At 49.9% G+C, this 19,488-nt stretch overlaps 1 long non-coding RNA gene across 8 annotated transcripts; it reads right to left on the reverse strand.

Annotated features, from left to right (window-relative positions):
• Positions 1–5,823: 5,823 nt before the first annotated feature.
• LOC116153138 (uncharacterized) lies at positions 5,824–19,454 on the reverse strand. Of its 8 annotated transcripts, XR_010380731.1 has the most exons (7): positions 19,026–19,454; positions 17,806–17,917; positions 17,166–17,213; positions 15,662–16,031; positions 14,606–14,710; positions 8,097–8,218; positions 5,824–7,696 (listed from the first exon to the last, which is right to left on the reverse strand). It is a non-coding gene; the product is annotated as an uncharacterized LOC116153138 (long non-coding RNA). The 8 variants fall into 8 exon arrangements; XR_010380734.1 differs by lacking the exon at positions 14,606–14,710 and having other exon boundaries at positions 19,026–19,445; XR_010380730.1 differs by lacking the exons at positions 5,824–7,696; positions 8,097–8,218 and adding an exon at positions 10,923–14,275 and having other exon boundaries at positions 19,026–19,443.
• Positions 19,455–19,488: the final 34 nt, after the last annotated feature.

Below are 19,488 nucleotides of genomic sequence, written 5' to 3' on the forward strand. Positions count from 1 at the left end.
AAGGATCTGTACTCATTCCTTTGGGGAGGGAGGAGCCATTGGAAACTTTGGGGTCAGGTCAGATGTGTGAACAGCGGTGTTTTAGGAAGATGACTCTGGCTGCAAAGAGCAGTAAATAACAGATGGACCGGAAATGATGGGGGGTGGGGGTGTGATTCAGAAGTGGATGGCACAGTGTGGTCCACAGAACCAAGCACTGCTAGGCATGTGAGCCAGGGACCCCTGGGCTCCGTGGGCATGAGTTGATGCTTTGTGGGAGATACAGGAATCCGTCTAGGGGGAGAGTTTATGCTTGAGCCCCTAGGGAAAGGTGAACCAGAGAGGGGAGCAGCAAGATCTTTCTTCTCCAGCCCAACCCCAAGAACAAGGAGCCGGGCTGCGAGCAGATCCCAGAAGAGCTGCCTCCAGGAGGATCTTTGCTAGGATCCGGGGAGCCAGGTGAAACCTGATTAGGAAGGAAAGTCCACCTTCTCCTGCACCTCGTCACCAGCCACGTACAGGGGAGATTCCAGGTTGTGCAAAGGCTGATGCTTATACATTAGGGACCTTCTCTCACAAAAAGAATACAAAATTACAATACAATTGGATAGAAAAGTGAATACCTATTTTGAACCAAATGAGAAATTACAATAAATTGCAATTATAGAATAACCAACAAACATCACACAATCCACAAGAACAGTATTTTATTAACTACCTGATGTACTTGTATAATGATTTTCTTTTCTTAGGTTTTTTTTTCTTTGGCTGTACACTCTCACTGCCTTTTAAATCTGTCAACAATTTTTGTAATATCATTTTCTATGGAAAGAAAAAAAGATAAATTGTTCTTTGTTGTAGCCTGATGGAACAAAACTAGTTTCTTAAAATATTGACAGTTCAGGAAAATCTCAGCTTCACGTCTTCATTGGTAATACACATTTTCAGAAATGTTATCAAATCTGGGGATATTTCTATAAAGGTATATCAAATATGAGTTGCAAGACATATTGGGGGTATTTCAGAGTATCTAATCCATGAACTTATGATAAACATTTTTGGATTGATGACACTGGTTGATAAGCTTGTCATCCTCATTCTCTCTCTCTCTCATCAAATATCTGTAGTCCACTAAACACACATAATGTATCCCCAACTCAGCTCCTTAGGGGATCCCTAAGGTACCCACAGCCTGCAACAACTCCTGACATGAGGAGAGTGACACAGGGACACAGGGGGAGTTGGAGACAGTGATCTTAACTAATTGTCATCAAAATATCTTACTTTAGCAAATTTTTGCAAACATATGACCGTGTGAACGCACAGCTAAGACACGCCTAGCACCTTAGAAGTGTCTCCGTGAAGCAAAGCTGCTTCATTAGCATCACACGGCTTTACGTGCCATGAGTGAAGGAAGGATGGCCACCAGGTGAGCCCACGAGGTGGAGGAGCAGCGGAGACGCCCAGAACAGATTCCCGCAGAACAAAGTGGGACTCGCTCATGGGAAACCGTCTGCATCCGCGGGAGGCACCTGCGGGCAGGCTGCAGTCCTGCTTATGCCGGTGGAGGTGCCAAGACAGTGGCAGGTACGTAATCACCATGGATGTGAAACTGGCAGAAAGTCGAGAGACCATCACAATAACCCTGCCGATGAGGCATCGGAGGTGGACCCGTCGTTGTCACAGAGAGATGTTAGAGAGAAACAGACTGAAGAGACAGTGCGAATGTGAGTACTGATGGGAACTTGCGCCTGAGCATAGAGCGAGAGGAGGGCTGACGCATCCTGGGAACCTGGAGAGGACAGGGCTTCGCCTGTCACGAGGCCGGCGCTCCCAGCGGCAGCAGTTCAGGCTGTTCTGTCACGCCCAGCACCCGGGGCCAGTGTGCCGGAGAGAAGCGGGGAGCGGGGTCATTGCTGCCGGGGCCCGGAGCCCTGCGGAGCCGCTGCAGCAAGAGGACTCACAGGAAGCCGTCTGTGAGAACGGCAGCGGGGCAAGTAGCCGCAGCAGGCGGAGGCGGGCAGGCTCTGGGCGCGGTGGGCAGACGGCTCACCGGGGGGCCAGGGCTGTGGCTGGACGCGGGAGGTGACCACAGGCCACCCGCTGGGGCCTCAGGTAACGTGGACTCTCCCTACTTGCCTTTCCTTGCACTGTATCTGTCACGTTTGATTGAGATCAGAGTAACAGAAACCCCTGCTCAACTGGGCTTGATGTAAACTGAATGGTCTGCATTAGGGGAAAGGCACTTCAAGCTTCTGTTCAGCTCCTCAGCCATCCCCCTCCACTCTTCTCTTTGTCCTCAGGCCAGCTGTTCTCAGGATGCAGGATGGCCGCCCTGGGGATGCAAGATGGCTGCCCTGGGGATGCAAGATAGCGGCCTTGGGGATGCAGGATGGCCACCCTGGGGATGCAAGATAGCAGCCTTGGGGATGCAGGATGGCCGCCCTGGGGATGCAGGATGGCCACCCTGGGGATGCAAGATGGCCACCCTGGGGATGCTGGATGGCCGCCCTGGGGATGCAACAAGGCTGTATGCAACAACTGGGGCTACGGCTTTCCACTCACAGCCAAAAGGAGAGAAAGGGGCCTTCCTACAACACACGTTCAGAAGCACGCCCATTCTTCTGATAGAATGATCTGGGAATCGTGCTTTGTGTGGTTGACAAAACCGAAGTTAATCATCTAGTAAAAGTGTATATACATTAATTTCATGACCTTTTAGGGACAAGTCGCCTATACTTTTCTTGGAACTCTGTGACAATGTCTTTGTTTCAACCGTATCAGCTCACGTTCATGACTTCTATCTATTGCTGTTATGAAGATACCTCAGGATCTTAATAAACTGCCAGCTTTTTATCCTTAAAAACAACTGGCACAATTATTTAAAATTTAGAATGATCCTCTATTTTACTTCAATACCAAGAATGAGTCCCTGAACACTTACTGAATGGTGACCTGCATGAATTAAATCAATGAATATTCATAAGTTGTCATTATATATTTATGTTTTAGGTTCCTTACTTACAATTTTCCATTATTTTTCACTGCACCTTCATGTGCTCTATTACTCCCAGTGGACCCTGTTCTCAAAGACAGCAAGTGGGTCTCTGTTAGGATCCAGAGCCCACGCCTCCTGGGCACGTAGTAGCTGCTCAATAAAACGTGGCTGAATGTTGCTAGTGGTCACCACAAGGGTGGAAGATTTATGCCGTGCTTGGCACTGATATTCCACCGCAAGATTTCCCCAGGTACCTCCACAGTCTTCACAACTGTGAGTTTTAATGAGTGTGTAATAGACCATGACTGTGACAGGCTGGCATTTAATTAACAATTCCAGCATTGTTAGGCATCCGGAGCTTCTAATTTGAGGCCATTAAACGTGATGATGGGAGGAACATTTCCATGTACATCACCTCTGATTATATGCAGTCAAACTCAAAATTATCTGTGAGCACAGAGAAGGGAAAGCAGCCTGAGTGAGTGAGCATCCTCGTTGACCGAGTGACGTCCCCTGTCCGGGCTGACCATCCTCTGATGCGTGGTGGGGGACGAGGTGTCTCATATCCTGTGGCGCCAACCCCCGCTGCCACCTCCCCCTGCTCCAAAATGAGGCGATCGGCCACAAGTGCCCCCAGCCTTCCTGCCTGGCTGCTGTGGTGCTGCACACCCCCCCTCCCCTGTCCCCCGAAGCTCCCCAGTGCAAGGCCATTAATGCCCCACCGTGAGGCAGAGATCAACCCCACATTCAAAGGTGTCCTCCCTGGTGCAGGAATGTCCCTTACGACAGGCATTGCTTCCGGCTGCAGCTTCCTGCTGGTCCTGGGCCCTCCCTCTGCTCCCACCTTGGCCAGATCTCTGGTCGCAGGGTGAGTCCGGGAGGGAGGGAGTTGCTCCGGGACCGGGGTCAGCCTGTGGCCTCCAAGGGCCCCTGGCGAGCGTGGTTCTCAGCCGGCTGAGACATCCAGTCCATCCCATCCTTCCGGGGTGGGGGCTCCCAGCTGCCTCGCACACGGCCGGCACACACACAGGACGTGATTTGTCAAGTGAGAACTCACTGGGGGCCTCTGTAGCCTTTCACCTCCCTGCACTGGAAGCATTTATAACAGACATGAGGGCAGAACAAGAAGGCCCGGGTGGCGGGGGGTATTCACAAGGCAGGAGCTTCCCTTGTGTTCACTAACAGGGGAGACCGAGGGCCGGTATTTACTGAACATGGTCCCGCCGCCTGCACTCTGCCCTGCTTCCCTAGCTGAGCACAGCACCTGGCACGTGTTGACTGAATCCTCAGACCAAGAGGTAAGTCACTGGTGACATCTGCGTTTCGCAGACAGGGACCTGGTCCTCAGGGAAGTGACGGTCAAGGAGCGGTAAACGGAGGGGCCAGGGCTCAACATCCCACCACCCAATGGTCTTGCCAGAATCCTTGCCAGCAGCCTTTTCAAATACCCCGCCCCCCCCCCAGCATGAGCAGGTGGGGCACTGCATACCCACTATGGTGAGGTTATATAGATTTTTCATCAGTCTTTATCAAGAGAGATTGATCTTTCAATTGCAATAGAGAATCAAGAATGCATAGTGTATCATTTCCCACATACTCAGCAGAGGAACTTATATGTAAGTCAATTCCAAGCCAATAATTAAATACAAACCTTCAGGACATATCCCCGTAAGATGCTGTTCTTCGTGCTGCCCTTTGATTAACACACAGAAAAACACACGCTCACTCTGAATATTGATGGTAGAAGATGGACCTGAGAATTCTGCCAATAAACAACGTGCTTCAGGAGAGCTAAAAAGATCATTAAAATAATGTTTTGTAGCATTAGGCTTCACACTTGTTTCTGAGAACCCATTAAGATTACAAATCCAAGTGGGTTCTGACTCTCAAGGCTACTTGATGAGTGGTGTTTTAATTCATTTTGGAGTGATGTTCTTCAAAATAACCTGCAGAGGATGCCTTCCCAGAGACTGCCCCAGGAAAGAGCACCGTCCAGACTTTCTGAAGCATATTTTATGTTCAACAATCCCAACCTGGATGGTTGTTTTAAAACAAACACAGCACAGTTGGCCATCAAATTTCCTGTCACACTCAGCAGCCACCAGTAAGAAAAGCCCAGGAGAGTGTTAGAGCCGGAGGGACACGGGACCACAGGGGAAGGGGCGGATATCTGTGGGGAAGGACACCAAAGTCTGTTTCTCATAAAGTGATCAGGTCAAGACACCTGATCATTGATCACTGGCTAAAAGTTCCCCTGAAGCGCATGCTGGACCTTCACATCGAATCCACTGAAGCAACGCCGTGTTTATTTTTCTAGCAAAGTCAAAAGGCTGCCACTATTTGTTTGGCAGAATCCAGGCTAATGCAACATCAAGGCTTTGAGAAGGGTCAGGGCGCTTCACCTTCAGGAGGGGGCCGTAGGGGTGGGTAATGGGGCTGTGAATGTGACACTGTCCTCTGGACAGATGCCAGGTCCCCGCCCGTCCTGGACAGCCAGTCAGGGGAGCAGGAGCCCTGGTGAGAAATGGGACCAAAAGACAAACACCTTCTTCTCTGGGGCCACCAAGCTCCACTGGTGGAGGCTTTAAAAGCCTTGAGCAGACATGTGAGCGTTATTCACCATTTTAATAATCTGCATACAAACAGATAAGCAGGCTTTGCAGGAAATCGCATCCTGCCTGGAACACCAGCTGTGTTTGTGGAGCGTGGTGGGGACAGGCGCTCCCTCATTCTCTAGTCCTCAGGGTCGGCAGGGAGAGCCAGATGCACAGGGTCTGCAGTCAAATACAATCACGGAAACCACACGACCACTCCTGACATTCACAAAGCAAATTTCCGTGAGAGGCTTTGCAGTGAAGGAACCCATTTAATCATTTCCAAGCTCAAGTGACAGAGAAGCCCACGCTGGCGTCCTAAGGCTCCCAGGGTCGGCAAAGCCACCCAGATGGAAGACCTGGGGCACGTCAGGACCCTTTCCCTTCCCTCCTGATGGACCTCCACTCACAGTGGCTTTGACATTGGAGGCTTTTCTGGCCATCCAAGCAGTTAATAAACTTGATGCAAACATTCAAAAACCCCACCCAGTTCGAGGTGGAGAATCCCTCAGCAAAGTGAAGACTCCTTTTGGACTCTTTTTTTTTTTTTTTTTCAGTGTGTGATTGTAGAGGTGGAGTTTATTCATTCAGGAAAAACCAACAATTAAATATCAAACTGCCACACTGATTCTCAAATTGTTGCAAATTATTTTTTTATACTCATAAAACTTCTGACCCAATAGGCTGTGATTTTGTTTGTTTCTGCAAACATGCAGGCATGTAGCTTCATTCACCAGCAAAATTCCATTACTTATGTCTTGTGGAGAGATGGATTTTACCTATTTACCCCTATTAGATTTTTGATTCTCTTGTCAAGATGGTGTGAGATATTTCATGCAGAAATGTCCATAGATAGACGATTGGATAAAGAAGATGTGGTACATCTATATAATGGAATACTACTCAGCCATAAAAAAGAATGAAATCATGCCATTTTCAGCAACATGGTTGGACCTAGAAATTATACTAAGTGAAGCAAGTCAGACAAAGACAAATATCCTATGATATCACTTATATGTAGAATCTTTTTCAAAAATGACACAAACTTATTTATAAAACAGAAAGAGACTCACAGACACAGAAAACAATCTCATGGTTACCCAAGGGGAAAGGTGGGAGGGAGGGACAAATTTGGAGTTCAGAACAGCAGACACACACGACCAAACATAAAACAGACAACTAACAAGGTCCCACTGCACAGCACAGGGTCGCACATTTAACATCCTGCAACAACCTACAGTGGAAAAGAACCTGAAAAAGAATTTATATGTACATTTAGGTACAACTGAATCATCACGTGCACACCAGAATCCAACACAGCACTGCACATCAACCATACTTCAATTAAAAAAAAAAGTAACGTACGTTTCCACCTCCTAAATTACACTTTTGCTTTAAAATAAATGAGCACAGCTGCTGCCTGGTGGCCACGAAGACTAGTCATGTGCGTGCTCCCTGGAATGATGGAGTTTGGTCCTGGAAACCGGCCCTTCTCGCCAACAGGGAAGATTTGCATTCAGACTTTCTTCATTCCTCTTGGGAAGCTGTGATCTGGGAGCCTCTGGATCGGCCTGGGTTCTGTGGAGAGGAGGAGGGCGGGTCCTTCGCAGGGTTCAAGCTGTGCCCCGAGGCCCACACCCCGTCACAGGCGGCGCTCAGCGGGACGCGTGCCGGGAAGGAGGAAAGATGCTCTCCTGTCCCCCGGGTCTCCACACGGCTCTCGGTTCTGCACTGTGGCTCCATGTCCTTAAGCCTCGCTTTGGAAGCTACAGCCGTCATGTGAGAAGCAGTGGGCAGAGGACTGGAGAAGACGGACAGCGACCGGGAGCCCTTCTCGGAGCCGCGGAACCACCGGATCGGCCTGTTGGCACTTTTCCTGGTCCCCGGGAGGTCCTGGCCGTGCGTTCCCGCCTGGAGTCAGGCTAGATGACTCACGCGCCAGGAATTCTTCACTTTGCTTGAAAGTCCAGCCAAGGAAGGGAAACTCCCTGGCATCTGGCATCCTTCTGGGGGCCGCGGGGGTGCGGCGCTCTCTCCCAGACAGGGAGGGGAACGAATGCTATTCTTCTTCTACAAAGCTCCAGATGTGTCTGTTTCCTGAGGTTGCTGTTTGTTCTGTTGGAAACTGAAAATACTGGGTGAGAATAAAGCTTCACTGAGCCCAGAACTACGGCTAAGGCAGACTCTCAGAGAAAAGGACTCGTGAACAGGAAGAGGGTCCCAGTGCCGCGCTCCAAAGACTTGCACTCCCTGCTGATTTCCTAAACAAGGTTTCAGTTGGGCAATAAGAGGCCATGAACAGGACTTTCTGAGAGCATTCATGATGGTCACAAATGCCTATGAATTCTCTTTTATACCCAGCAAATAAAAATTGCAAAGATGGTTCTAGAAAGCTGACCCTGCTGTCCTCTTGCTCACCCCCAAACTAGAGCTCTCAGGCCCATTCAAGGGAAGGTATTTATAGACATCTGAAAAGAGGGGTCAGCATGCAGAACGGCAGGGATGCAGGTTTAAGAAATCCTCACATTGTTGGGGAGGGTCCAGCTCAGTGGTAGAGCGCGTGCTCAGCATGCACGAGGTCCTGGGTTCAATATCCGGTACTTCCATTAAAATAAATAAGTAAATGAATAAACCGAGTTTTCTCCCCCTAAAACAAAAACAAACAATAAATTTTTTAAAATTTTTAAGAAAAAAAAATCCTCATGCAAGCCCCCAAGTCTACTTCTGGACCCCAAACCAGAAGGAGTTGTGTCAGAAACTCTGTGCCGTGTGAGGAGGGCTCATTGCTGGCCATGTGGCTACTCTCCTTTTCACCAGTACCCCGTCTCAGGCCTAGAACCAACCTGGCCTTGAGGTCTGCTGCACAGGCTTGTGCCCAGACGTCTGTCTACCAGAGAACATCATCAAACATGCAGGAATTCAGTGAGCTGGTTCTTAAATTGTTGGCAGCTTGACATAGACCATGGTGGGAGTATTTATACCACAAACACTAGTGAGTGCTATGAATCGTGGCTTTTCTTTTTGAGAGATGATTTACCAGCAAGCCATTGCCTGAGCTCAAAAAAAGGAGGAGGAAACTGATCTGGCCAAAGAGCAGAACTTTAAAGCATATTTGAAAGGACGTGAGTGACCCAGACTTGACTTGATGGGGCCATCATGCCTGGAGGTGGGGACCTGTGGCGGGAGAGCGGGAGCGACCCCCGTTCAGGCATCCAGCCAGCCTCGGGTACGGGTCCCGGAGCCCAAGCCTTTCGTCTTAGTGGAGGAAGAGTTATAAAACGATGCAACCTGTCCCTCGCAGCGCTGTGGGGAAGCTAAGAGGAGCTGGGGTCGGGCTCGGGTGGAGCAGGGCGGGGACAAGCCCGTGATGTGCCGGCTTCACAGAGGAGGAAGCACCAGATACGCTCCCGCAGGCCTCTCAGGTCAGAGTTAAAATGAAATGCCGGGATTAGGCTTAAATCTAGCCTCTGAGACCAGCCCAGTCAGGGGCCCTGCAGGGAACTGAGACTGAGAAAAGGAAGGCCGTGGAGGGCTAGGAGGCCTGGACAGAGATGTCTGGCCAGTCCTGCCGGAATGGCCGGCTCTGCCCAGGCCTGTTGGCAGGAGGGAGAGAGACGCACTCAAGAGGTGGACCTTGAGCATCATGACCAGCCGTGGCCCCGTGGCCTCCTGGCCCCGTGGTCCTGTGGCCTTGATCAGATAAGCAACTTCCCCTTCCGCAGGTGAGAGCGGAGGAAGCCAACGGACATCTGGGAGTGAGGAGAAGCGTTCCGGTCCCCCTCCCACTGCAGGGCCGCCCCCTCACTCAAATGTGGGCCTTTAGACAGGACCATTCTTGTCATTCTGTTACCCATCACCTAAGGGAGCGCCCGGCCTGGGGACACGCTCACTCAGGACGTGCTGCCGGCTCAGTGACTGCGTACAGACTTGGAAACTAGAAAATACCCAGTTTTTAACATTTGAGCTGAAGGTAAAGTCTGAACCCTCATTCCCTCCTCCACAATGGCCGTATCACCTCCATTTGCTCTCTGCTCACAGCGGCCCCTGCCTCGGCCCCCACAGCCAGGCTCTCCCCGACGGGCTCCAGGCCCATTGCCACAAACCCCACTCTGTCCTAATGCTTGCTGTCTCTGGAGTGTCCCCACTGTTCAGCTGAGTAAACTGAGGCCAGATCGCTCAGTGGCCCCATCAGAGCTGAGTTCAGCCCTGGGTCCCCTGACTTCCAGAGCTGTGATGGTGACATTCACTCCAGCACTTCCTGTGGCAACCAGAGGCGGTTTCCTTTCTCTGAATGACGTCCTCAGCCTCTCAGGACCTCTGGCATCATCTCTTCCTCTGGGGCACCATCATTTTCCTGCCCCACCTGCAAATCTTGGCGTGTCCAGGGCTCTGCCTCATGAGTTCTCCACCCGCCCTCTGAAATCTCAGCCCAAGTGGCCTCGTCTACACCCGATGAAGCCCACAGAGCAGCCTGGGTCCGTGGACGTCCAGCCCTTCAGGCTTACATAATGGAGCTCCCCAGTGTAAGTGGCTGGTAAGCAACAGAAATGCGCTTCTCACAGTTTGGGAGGCTGGGCGTCTAAGGCCAGGTAAGTTCTGGCGGAAGCCCTCTGTGGTTCACAGCCACCAGCACCTTCTCCCTGTGTCCTCACGTGGTAGAGGGAGTTAAGGAGTTTTGTGGGGGCCTTTTTCGTAAGGGGCACTAGTCTCATTCCTGAGGGCTCCACCCTCATGATCCATCCCCTCCCAAAGTCCCCACCTCCTAAGACCATCCCCTTGTGGGGCAGAATTCTCTGCTGGGCACCCAGGTTTGCATCAGCACCAGTGCCGCTGTGTCCTCCTCACTCAGGCAGGCACGCTGCATGATCACGACTGTTCTGATACTCAATTTCTTCATCTGCAAATTGAGGATAGCAAATCCTACACGATAGGGTTTCTTTTTAGGGCTAAATAGGTTTATAAATATCAAAGTACTTCACGGAGAGTCTGGCCCTAAGTCGAGTGCCCACTGGCCACAGCCTGGGGTGGGAGACCTACCATTACCCCAGGAGGCTCCAGGCCTACCCAGGATTAGGAACCAACCTTCATTGTATCCAAAGGGGATTTCTTCTGCCCACTCAGATCATGGCAGCCTCTCGTCAGCTCACCCCAAACCTGGCAGTCCCGATTCCTTCTCCTTGTCTCACTCCACTTCTGGGCGGTGGGCTCTTCCCTGTCCCTCTCACCCCCTCCCTAAGAATGTTCTGGAAAAGAAGTACTGAGCGCATGACCTGACCACCCTCCCAGGCCAGACTGTGGTGTATGAACATAGAATGAACTCTCAAGAGAGAGATTTTCATAAACACCAGAAATTTTAATTTCTGTTCTTTGGAAACCTCAGAACTACCACTCACCACTTGGGTTTTTCCATTTCATCTTACTTTTTTCATCAAATATTTCTCCTCTTCATCCTGGGGGGAGGCCTCTGGCCTTGACACATGACCCAGTGCCTCTCTTTCCTGTTGAGATCCAGCATCAAAACTGAAACTGCTGGCATTTCAACTCTGCCCTCATTTTAAAATCCATAATGTCACCTTTGGGCTCAGCGGTCAGCATCATTTAGCTCCCTGACAGTCTGATGGAAAGAAACCTGCAACCCAGAAACTCATCCTGCCACACGCTAATATTCAATAAACCTTGGTCCATCTCTCTCTCTCTCTTCCCCAGTGAGCATTTCAGACCAAAACGTCTTTTTTTATTTTCTGTTTTGCAGGGGAGTTGAGCCCTGAGTTCTGGAGTTAACTGCAAGAAATCAAAGAGACGATAGTCTTTTTCTTTTCATTTTGTCTCTGGGCACTTTGATTTATTCCCCTTCTAGCTCTGTTTCTAGATAGAACAGAAGTTTTTTAAAAAATTTTTTAAAGATGTCAACAGTGTTCACCCAGTGTCTGAATCCCACTGCAGAGACTTCTGCATTGCTCTCATTTTCATATTTTTCCCAGAAACATTAACCTGTTCCTTTACCAGAAGGATCAGAGTTTTTAACTTGATATAACATATGAAGACCCCAGGGTACATTTCTGTATCTTGTCTCTGCTGATGACTGAAAAACTAAAAATCACTGTTTTAGGAACGAAACGCAAGCCGTACAGCCTGGTCCTGTGACAGAGGCGTGACCCCAGACACCAAGCCCCCATCTGAGACTTGTTCTTGTGAAAAACAGAGAAGAAGGCAAATCCAGGCTCCTCTGCCTGAGCACATCTTGGGTGTTAGTTTAGAAATTCTGACTGCCAGTCACACCAGATGCCAAAAAGGCATAAATCTCAGAAGCGTCTGTGGCAGTGCGCCTCCCCGGGAACTCGGGTGGTGAAGCGCCTGATTTAAGCCCTCTTTGGAATAAATATGCCGAGGCTCTAATTCTGTAAAAGAATCATAGATCAACCAGATCTGGAACATGAAGCCAGCGGAGTTTTAAACGTTCAGTTGTGTCTGGTGAATCTGAATCCTGGAGCCTAGTGTATCAAAATAGGATGTTGTACTGGAAAGAATCACACTGCGCGCCAAGGAGACGTTCTAGATTACTAAAAATACACGTATCTTGTTACGTAACGAGAAAACGAGTTGCCTTGAGATCTAACGAGTGCCCGGCTGGTTTTGTTTTTGATACTCCTGGAGAACCCCGGACGTCCCAGATGGGTGAGCGTCATCGGTTCACTGTTGCTATGTAACCAACGACCCCGAAACTTAATGACTTCAGACAACATCCGTTTGTTGTTTGTCACGAGTCTGAGGGGTGCTCGGCCCGGCCGGGCTGACGTCAGCATCTGTGACAGGGGATGGGCTGCTTGGTGTCTGATGGGCTCGGCTGGGGGGACCCTCCGCTCTCCGCCACGTGGCGTCTCAGCCCCCAGCAGCCTGGGCTGGGCTTATTCTCCTGGAATCAAGAGGTTTTTAGAGCGGACGCGCCCTCTGTCCCCCGAGGCCTCGTTCAGACTTAGCTCATCCTCGTTCTAGTGGCCAGAGCAGGTGCCGAGGCCAGTCCAGGTCCCAGGGGCGGGGAGTTAGACTCCACCTCTCCCGGCAGGCGAGCTCCGAGGCTGCGGTGCGCAGGGCGCTTGCGCAGAGAGGGGTGGAGGGCGGAGCTCGGCCTTAGCCAGTCCCGCGGGCCCGGGCGCCGCGGCTGGAACGCTGTCGCCTTCCCAGCGTCTCAGACTCGCTGCTGAAACCCGGCAGCCAGGCGGCCAAGACAAAATCGGGAAGACTGACGGAGGAACAGGGAGCAGACAGCCTGGGAAGAACATTCCGCGCTTTGGCTGTGAGAGCAGAGCAACGCGTCCTTCCCTGTCGATGAGAAGAAAGGAAACAGAAGGACGGGCAGGACCGACAACCCGGTGTGACCTGGCTCCAGGGAAGCGGGTCAGGACAGATGACCCCACAGGGGGACTTAGAGAGTTTCACAGACTGTGGGGCTTTTACTCCAATGCACCAGGCAGAGGAAATGTCTCGATTTTTTATTTCTAGAAAGCAAGTGTCACATGCTCTGTACCCACAAGTACAGGGCTGTTGGTAAACTCAGCGGCCACCTTTTCTGAGCCTCCTTCCCCACCCGGTGGAATTGCAGTGACCTGGAAGCGCATATCCTGTCTGTCGTATCTGTCCACGCTGGTACCCGCTGACTGACTCAGCGTCCAAGCTTGGACAGGGGACCTTCTTCCAGGCGATGCTCTGGGCTCAGGGTCCAGCCACCGATGGGAGCAGCGCCCAGCCACACACCTGCCACTGCCCGATGCTGCGGGAAGCAAGGCAAGGCCCCCACATGCTGGGGACCCAAGTCTCTGCCCCTTTTCCATCTTAAGGAAAGCTATCTCCACATCCATGTCCATGTCCGTGTCCTGTGTCCCCCAGAGCCACACATGGCCTCCAGGACACTTAGTTCAGCTTATTTATTTATTTATTTATTTATTTATTTATTTATTTTTATTAAAGTATAATCATTTACAATGTGTTGATTTCTGGTGTATAGCATAGTGTTTCAGTCATACATATACATACAAATATTCATTTTCATATTCTTTTTCATTATAGGATATGCAAGATATTGAATATAGTTCCCTGTACTATATAGAAGAAATTTTTCTTGTCTATTTTATATAAAGTAGTTAATACTTGCAATTCTCAAACTCCTCATTTATCCCTTCTCCCTCCCTTCCCCACTCCGGGTAAGCATAAGTTTGTGTACCATATCTGTGAGTCTGTTTCTGTTTTGTAGATAAATTCATTAGTGTCTTCCTTTTTTGTTTTCTTTTTCTTTTTTTTTTTTAGATTCCACATATAAGTGATATCATATGGTATTTTTTTTTCTCTTTCTGGCTTACTTCACTTAGAATGACGATCTCCAGGTCCATCCACGTTGCTGCAAATGACATTATTTTATTCTTTTTATGGCTGAGTAGTATTCCATTGTATAAATATACCACAACTGTCATCTGTTGATCTGAGCATTTAGGTTGTTTCCATGTCTTGGCTATTGTAAATAGTGATGCTATGAACATTAAAGTGCATGTATCTTTTTGAATTAGAGTTCCCTCTGGACATATGCCCAGGAGTGGGATTGCTGGATCATGAGGTAAGTCTATTTTCAGTTTTTGGGGGACTCTGCATACTGTAGTTCAGCTCTTTTCTAAAGCAGAAGCTTCTTCCATATGATATCACTTATATGTGGAATCTAAAAAAAAAAAATGACACAAATGAATTTATTTACAGAACAGAAACAAACTCACAGATACAGAAAACTCATAGTTACCAGGGGGATAGGGGATGGGAAGGGATAAATTAGGAATTCAATACTTGCAGATACTAACTACTACACATTAAATAGATAAATAATGTTTCTACTATATATTATATTCAATATCTATAGTAACCTATAATGAAAAAGGATATGAAAAGAAATATATGTATGTGTATGTATGCTGTACACAAGAAATTGACACATCATAAACTGACTATATTTAACTTCAATTAAAAAATAAATAAACAAGCAGAAGCTTTTTACCTCTGACCTGGGTGCTGAGATTGTCCAAATATTCCAGAACTCAAGGCAGAGAAAGGGGACAGAGTTAAAGATGACGAACAAGAATGGTTCTCCTCCCTCTGGATCCTTTCATGGAGTCAAAACAAAACACGAATTAAAATCTTAACAAACCACTTTCAGGTTCTCTAGAAACCCGCCGTAAGGGCTGCTCACAGGAGGCGAAGGGTCTGATCCCCCACAAGCCCCTCCCCTAGTTGAGTCTCTGACGCCGGGACCACAGGTGTCTTTCCTGCCTCGCCAACACACATCCTTTCTTTTCTAATTGAACGAAGAACAAAAAACAGCCTAGCTCACAACAAAAATAGCCTTTATTTATGTCATGCTTTTTTTAAACAAGCTCTTTCTTAATCCCATGGCCAAGCCTTTTCAAGACTACTCTCCTTGGGTTAGGGTGGAGCCACCTGACCCCTGTTCAGGGCTCCCCCCATGGTAGTAACTCTGCCAAATGCACAGTTTGGTCCCCGATCTCCCAACCACCAACTGAGGCTCACCCGTCTTCCCTCAAAGCCCCTCCAGCCCTTCAAACTCAGTGCCTCTAATTCCAGAGCCCTTGACCCTAAACCCGCCCCCCCTCAGGATTCTGGGAGGTGCCGCCCTGACAGCAGGCTGGAACTTGGGTCCCCCTTTCCTCTCCCTGTCGCACCACAGAGTCCTTGTGACTCCTCCTCACTGCTTCCCGGCCATCCCTTCATCCCAGACCCCTCCCTCCCATGACTGCCACCTCCTCACGCCCTCACTTCCCCCATGTCTGCCTGCCTTGCTTCAGTCCCTCCCTCCTTCTGTCCATGAGGGTGTCTCTGCCCCGAGAGATGCTTTGGGAGTTAAAGGAGCCCAGCTGAGGGGCCCTGTGTGAGGAGTTCTCCCCAGCAAGGACTCTTCATTACAGAGAGAGCCAGGGGAGGGAGACTCACGTCTCCAGCCAGTCCTACCACACGTCTGCAGTGTGGGTACCAGGTTTTACAGGGAAGGAAGGAAGGAAGAGAGCATTTGCCAAAATCCAGTTGTAAGGTTACTTACCCAACTCTCACTCCGAAAGCATTTCTGTACCCAGGGGTCAAATTCTTCAGTGGTTCTCCATCACTTCCAGGATCCAGGACAGGGGTCCCGGGCTCCTGTACCAAGACCTTCCCAGCATGGCTGCAATCTCGCTCTGATTCTTACTACGGGAGGTTCCAATCTTAGAAATAACAAACCCCTTCCACAATGAGATACAATCTCCTGAGAGGTTTCAGAACATTTTTAAATTGCTTCATTAATTTTGCATGGTATTAGACAAAGAAATAGTTTAAGGAATACGTAACTGCTCTTTATTTTAGATGAGTATATTATTGAAGACTTAACGATGGGTCCACAACTCCAGACCCGCAACTGCAAAATCCAAAGCACTCTGAAAAACAAAAGGTCTTTTCTATATTTGGTACAAATTTATTTGTCCACAAATCTGACCTTAACGGACATGAGGCTGTTCAGAGTCTATATTTATCCTACATAGTATGAATATGCAGAGGTTTTGTGGCAGAAATATTCATGTGCTTAATTACAGGCTGCAGCCCCAGGCCTCACTGGAGGGTTTCATATAATACAGGACACCTACGGCGCATTGCTTCTTTAAAATCTCAAACTTTCTGAAATACATCTATTTTAGGACTTTAAGCTAAGAATTTGGACCAGTATATATTCATCACTATATAACTCAATATTTGAAATATCTTTTAAAATCTATTGGGTCATCCTGTGTAAAGTAATGCCCGCCCCCACCAGCTCTCCCAGTGGTAGTTTAAAAAATAAAATCTGTCTACAATTTCCTTGCTGAGTATGTCCACAAATTCCTTGCTGTTCCTCCCTCCAAAGTGTGGCACTTAGCTCACCTCCTCGGGAATGAGGATTAGAACAAGAAGCTCTGGTCTAACGCACAGAACATAGCAGAGTGACGACAGGCCACATCTCAGATTTGGTTATGAGAAGACCGTGGCTTCCGTCTTGGATACACACCGTCTCTCAGCCTCTCCCTCCCGGACCGTTCACTCTGGGGCAAGGAGTTTCTATGCCCTGTGGAGAGGGCCGAAGTTGAGTAACTATGGGTCAGGGGAGACATCCAGCCTTCGGCCCAACAACTCACGCAGACCTGAGACTTGCCGGTGACCACAAAAGTCAACCTGAAATCGGACCCTTCAGCGCCACTTGAGTTTTAAGATGAAGCCTCAGCCCAGGGCAACAGCTTGACCAGCCTTCCTGACAGCCCCTGAGCCAGCACAACCCAGCCCAGCTGCTCCCGGGTCCCTGATCACAGAATCCAAGGTCGTAGATGTTTCGAGCTGTGGTGTTTGGGGTAATTTGTGACACAGCGGTGGATAGCTAATACATCCCTCAGCACTCTCTCCCAGAGCACACTGTTTCTTTCTTCATCACACTCTATCATGAGCTTAAGTTTTATTTAGTATTTCATTTATTTGGTTTGCCGTGTGTCTTGTTCTCCCCCTGTGAGGGAGGGGCCGATGGGTAGATTCAGGGTTGTACTCACATCCCTTATGCAGAGCCTGGTTCCCAGATGCTGAATATACATGGGAGACTGGAAAGAGACGGAGGAAAATTATTCTAGACAGAGCCAGGGAGGCAGTGAAGTTTGGCCTCAGGGTTAATAAATAACTTAAAATAATTTGAAAGCTCCAAATCCCAGAGCGTAAATACCCCTCCCCTCTCAACTGATCCAGGCAGTCACCAGGCCCTGTGGACTCTCCCCGCCACACTCCCCCCTAGTTCCCTCACTCACTCCCAGCTCCATCACTCCCCACCAGTGTCCTCACAGGTCCCTGTTCCCACCCACCACTGCCGGCCCATCCATTCTCAACACGGGATTGTGCCCTGTGGGGGAGGGAGAGTAAAGAGAAGCTGAGGCTCCACCCCTTTCTCTGAGATTGTCGATGAACCTACAGCCACCACCCTGCCCCCAGATTCAGAACCAGGGGTTCAGAGTGAGAGCGCTTCTCCCACTGCACCCCTTCGACAAGAGGACAAGGAGGCAGTGAAGCGAACGTGTTGTCAGTTCTAGAGAGAGTGAAGCCAGCGCCCCTCCTGCTCAGAACTGTAAGTCCTGCCACCTCTCCAGAAAGCAGTTTAGCCGTAGGTTCGAAAAGACTTAGCTCTGTCATGCTCTGCCCCACCTTGTAGTCCCACTCCCAAGACTAGCCTGGCGGTGCATCGATCTTGAGATCTGAATAAGGCTCTTCATACAAAGATGACAGCAGAGTTTGCTCTTGGTGGATCATAAGCAACCTAGGTACCCAGCAACAGAAGAAGACAAAGAAATTAGTACTAAATGTGCATTACTCATCCGGTAAAAATTATTCTTTCATGTTTCTCAGTGAAGAGAAAATGCTCACAGTCTGATATAGCATCGATATAAAACCTAACATCTGCACATACAGTGACGGGAAGAAGTATCTCCAGCTGCTGCCGTGATCATCTCTGAATAGGAAGTAATGGGCGATTTTTATCTCCATCTTGATGGTTTGATGTATGGCCCACACTTTCTACATTGAGTATGAGTTACTTCCACATTCAGCTAAGAATGACAGTTTTCTTTAGTGAAGAACAGGGAGGCAGGTGGAGGGAAATAGTCTGAAACAACCGGTAAGACCCTCATTAGCACCCTCCGTGCCCTGCGCCTGCAGCTGTGCTACGGTGACGGGCCGTCACGTCCACAGGGACAGGAACCCAGGGGAAGGGGGTTCCCACACTGCCCGCCCAGCCCCTCGGCCTCGGAGAAAGCTGGGGCAGGCAGCCTGCGTAAAGAACAACGCTGGGACTTCATGGGCTTAACACAGCGGCTGTTTATTTCTGGCTCAATCCCTGGGAGGTAGGGGAGGTGATGGGGGGGACTTTATCTCACACCTCCTGAAACAAGAGGGATGGGGGGCAGGGCACAGCCATGAAAAGAGTGACACAGCAATTGAGAAAGACAGGATGCGACATAAACCGGTTAGAAACAACCAGGCCCAAGACGGCGGGAGAGTCACTTCCAGGAGACCTGGAGCTTCGTTGAGGCTCACTGTAACACAGCAGCTGTTAAACGGCACGCCCACAGGTGCCAAGACCGGTCCGAGGCTGACCATAAAAGGCCAAAAGTGGGTGGGGGCCCTAATTCCTCGAGATCTTGCCCCTTCCCCAAAAGAGTTGGGATAATCCTCCCCCTGGTTGGCCTACGAAATCACCCAGCGCATAAAAACCGACAGCCCCCCCACTCCCGGGCCACTTTCCCTGCAGAGACGGGCCACACTCTGCCCGTGGAACGTGTGTCTCTCCTAATACACTTGCTTTCACCTGAATTCTTTCCTGCATGAAGCTAAGGTCACTCACCTGGTGGGGCACATCTGGGACTCACCTCAGACCTGGAACGGGAGCATCCTCTCACGCCCCATTTCCTGCCACACTTCCTTCAGGGGCCCGGCTTGCTCTGCTTTGGAGCTGCTGCCTTCTTCGGTGCATGGCTCACAGCGTCCTCGGGGAATGGGGAGAGAGAGAGAAAGAGGGGTGGGGCGAATCCTGCAGGGGGCATTTCATGGGCCGGGTCTGGAAGCTGGCTTTGACCCTCCTGCCTGCGTTCCATCAGCCACGTCTCAGTGGCATGGCTCCCGCTCCCCTTAAGGGCCCCGAAGTGCAGTTAAGCCAGAAGCCCAGGAGGGGAGGGGAGCACCGGTGTGTCTGGGGCCTGAAGAGCCGCATGCCGACTGCCCCTCCCCCACGCCCAGGGGGGGCTGGGAGCTCTGTGCTTGGGAGAGGGAAGCCAAGGGCCGGTTCCGTGGGTCAGCTGGACAGGATCCGTCATCTGAAAGGCAGACTGCGCT

Source organism: Camelus dromedarius, chromosome 4 (genome assembly GCF_036321535.1).
Source record: "Camelus dromedarius isolate mCamDro1 chromosome 4, mCamDro1.pat, whole genome shotgun sequence".
NCBI classification, from domain to species: domain Eukaryota; kingdom Metazoa; phylum Chordata; class Mammalia; order Artiodactyla; family Camelidae; genus Camelus; species Camelus dromedarius.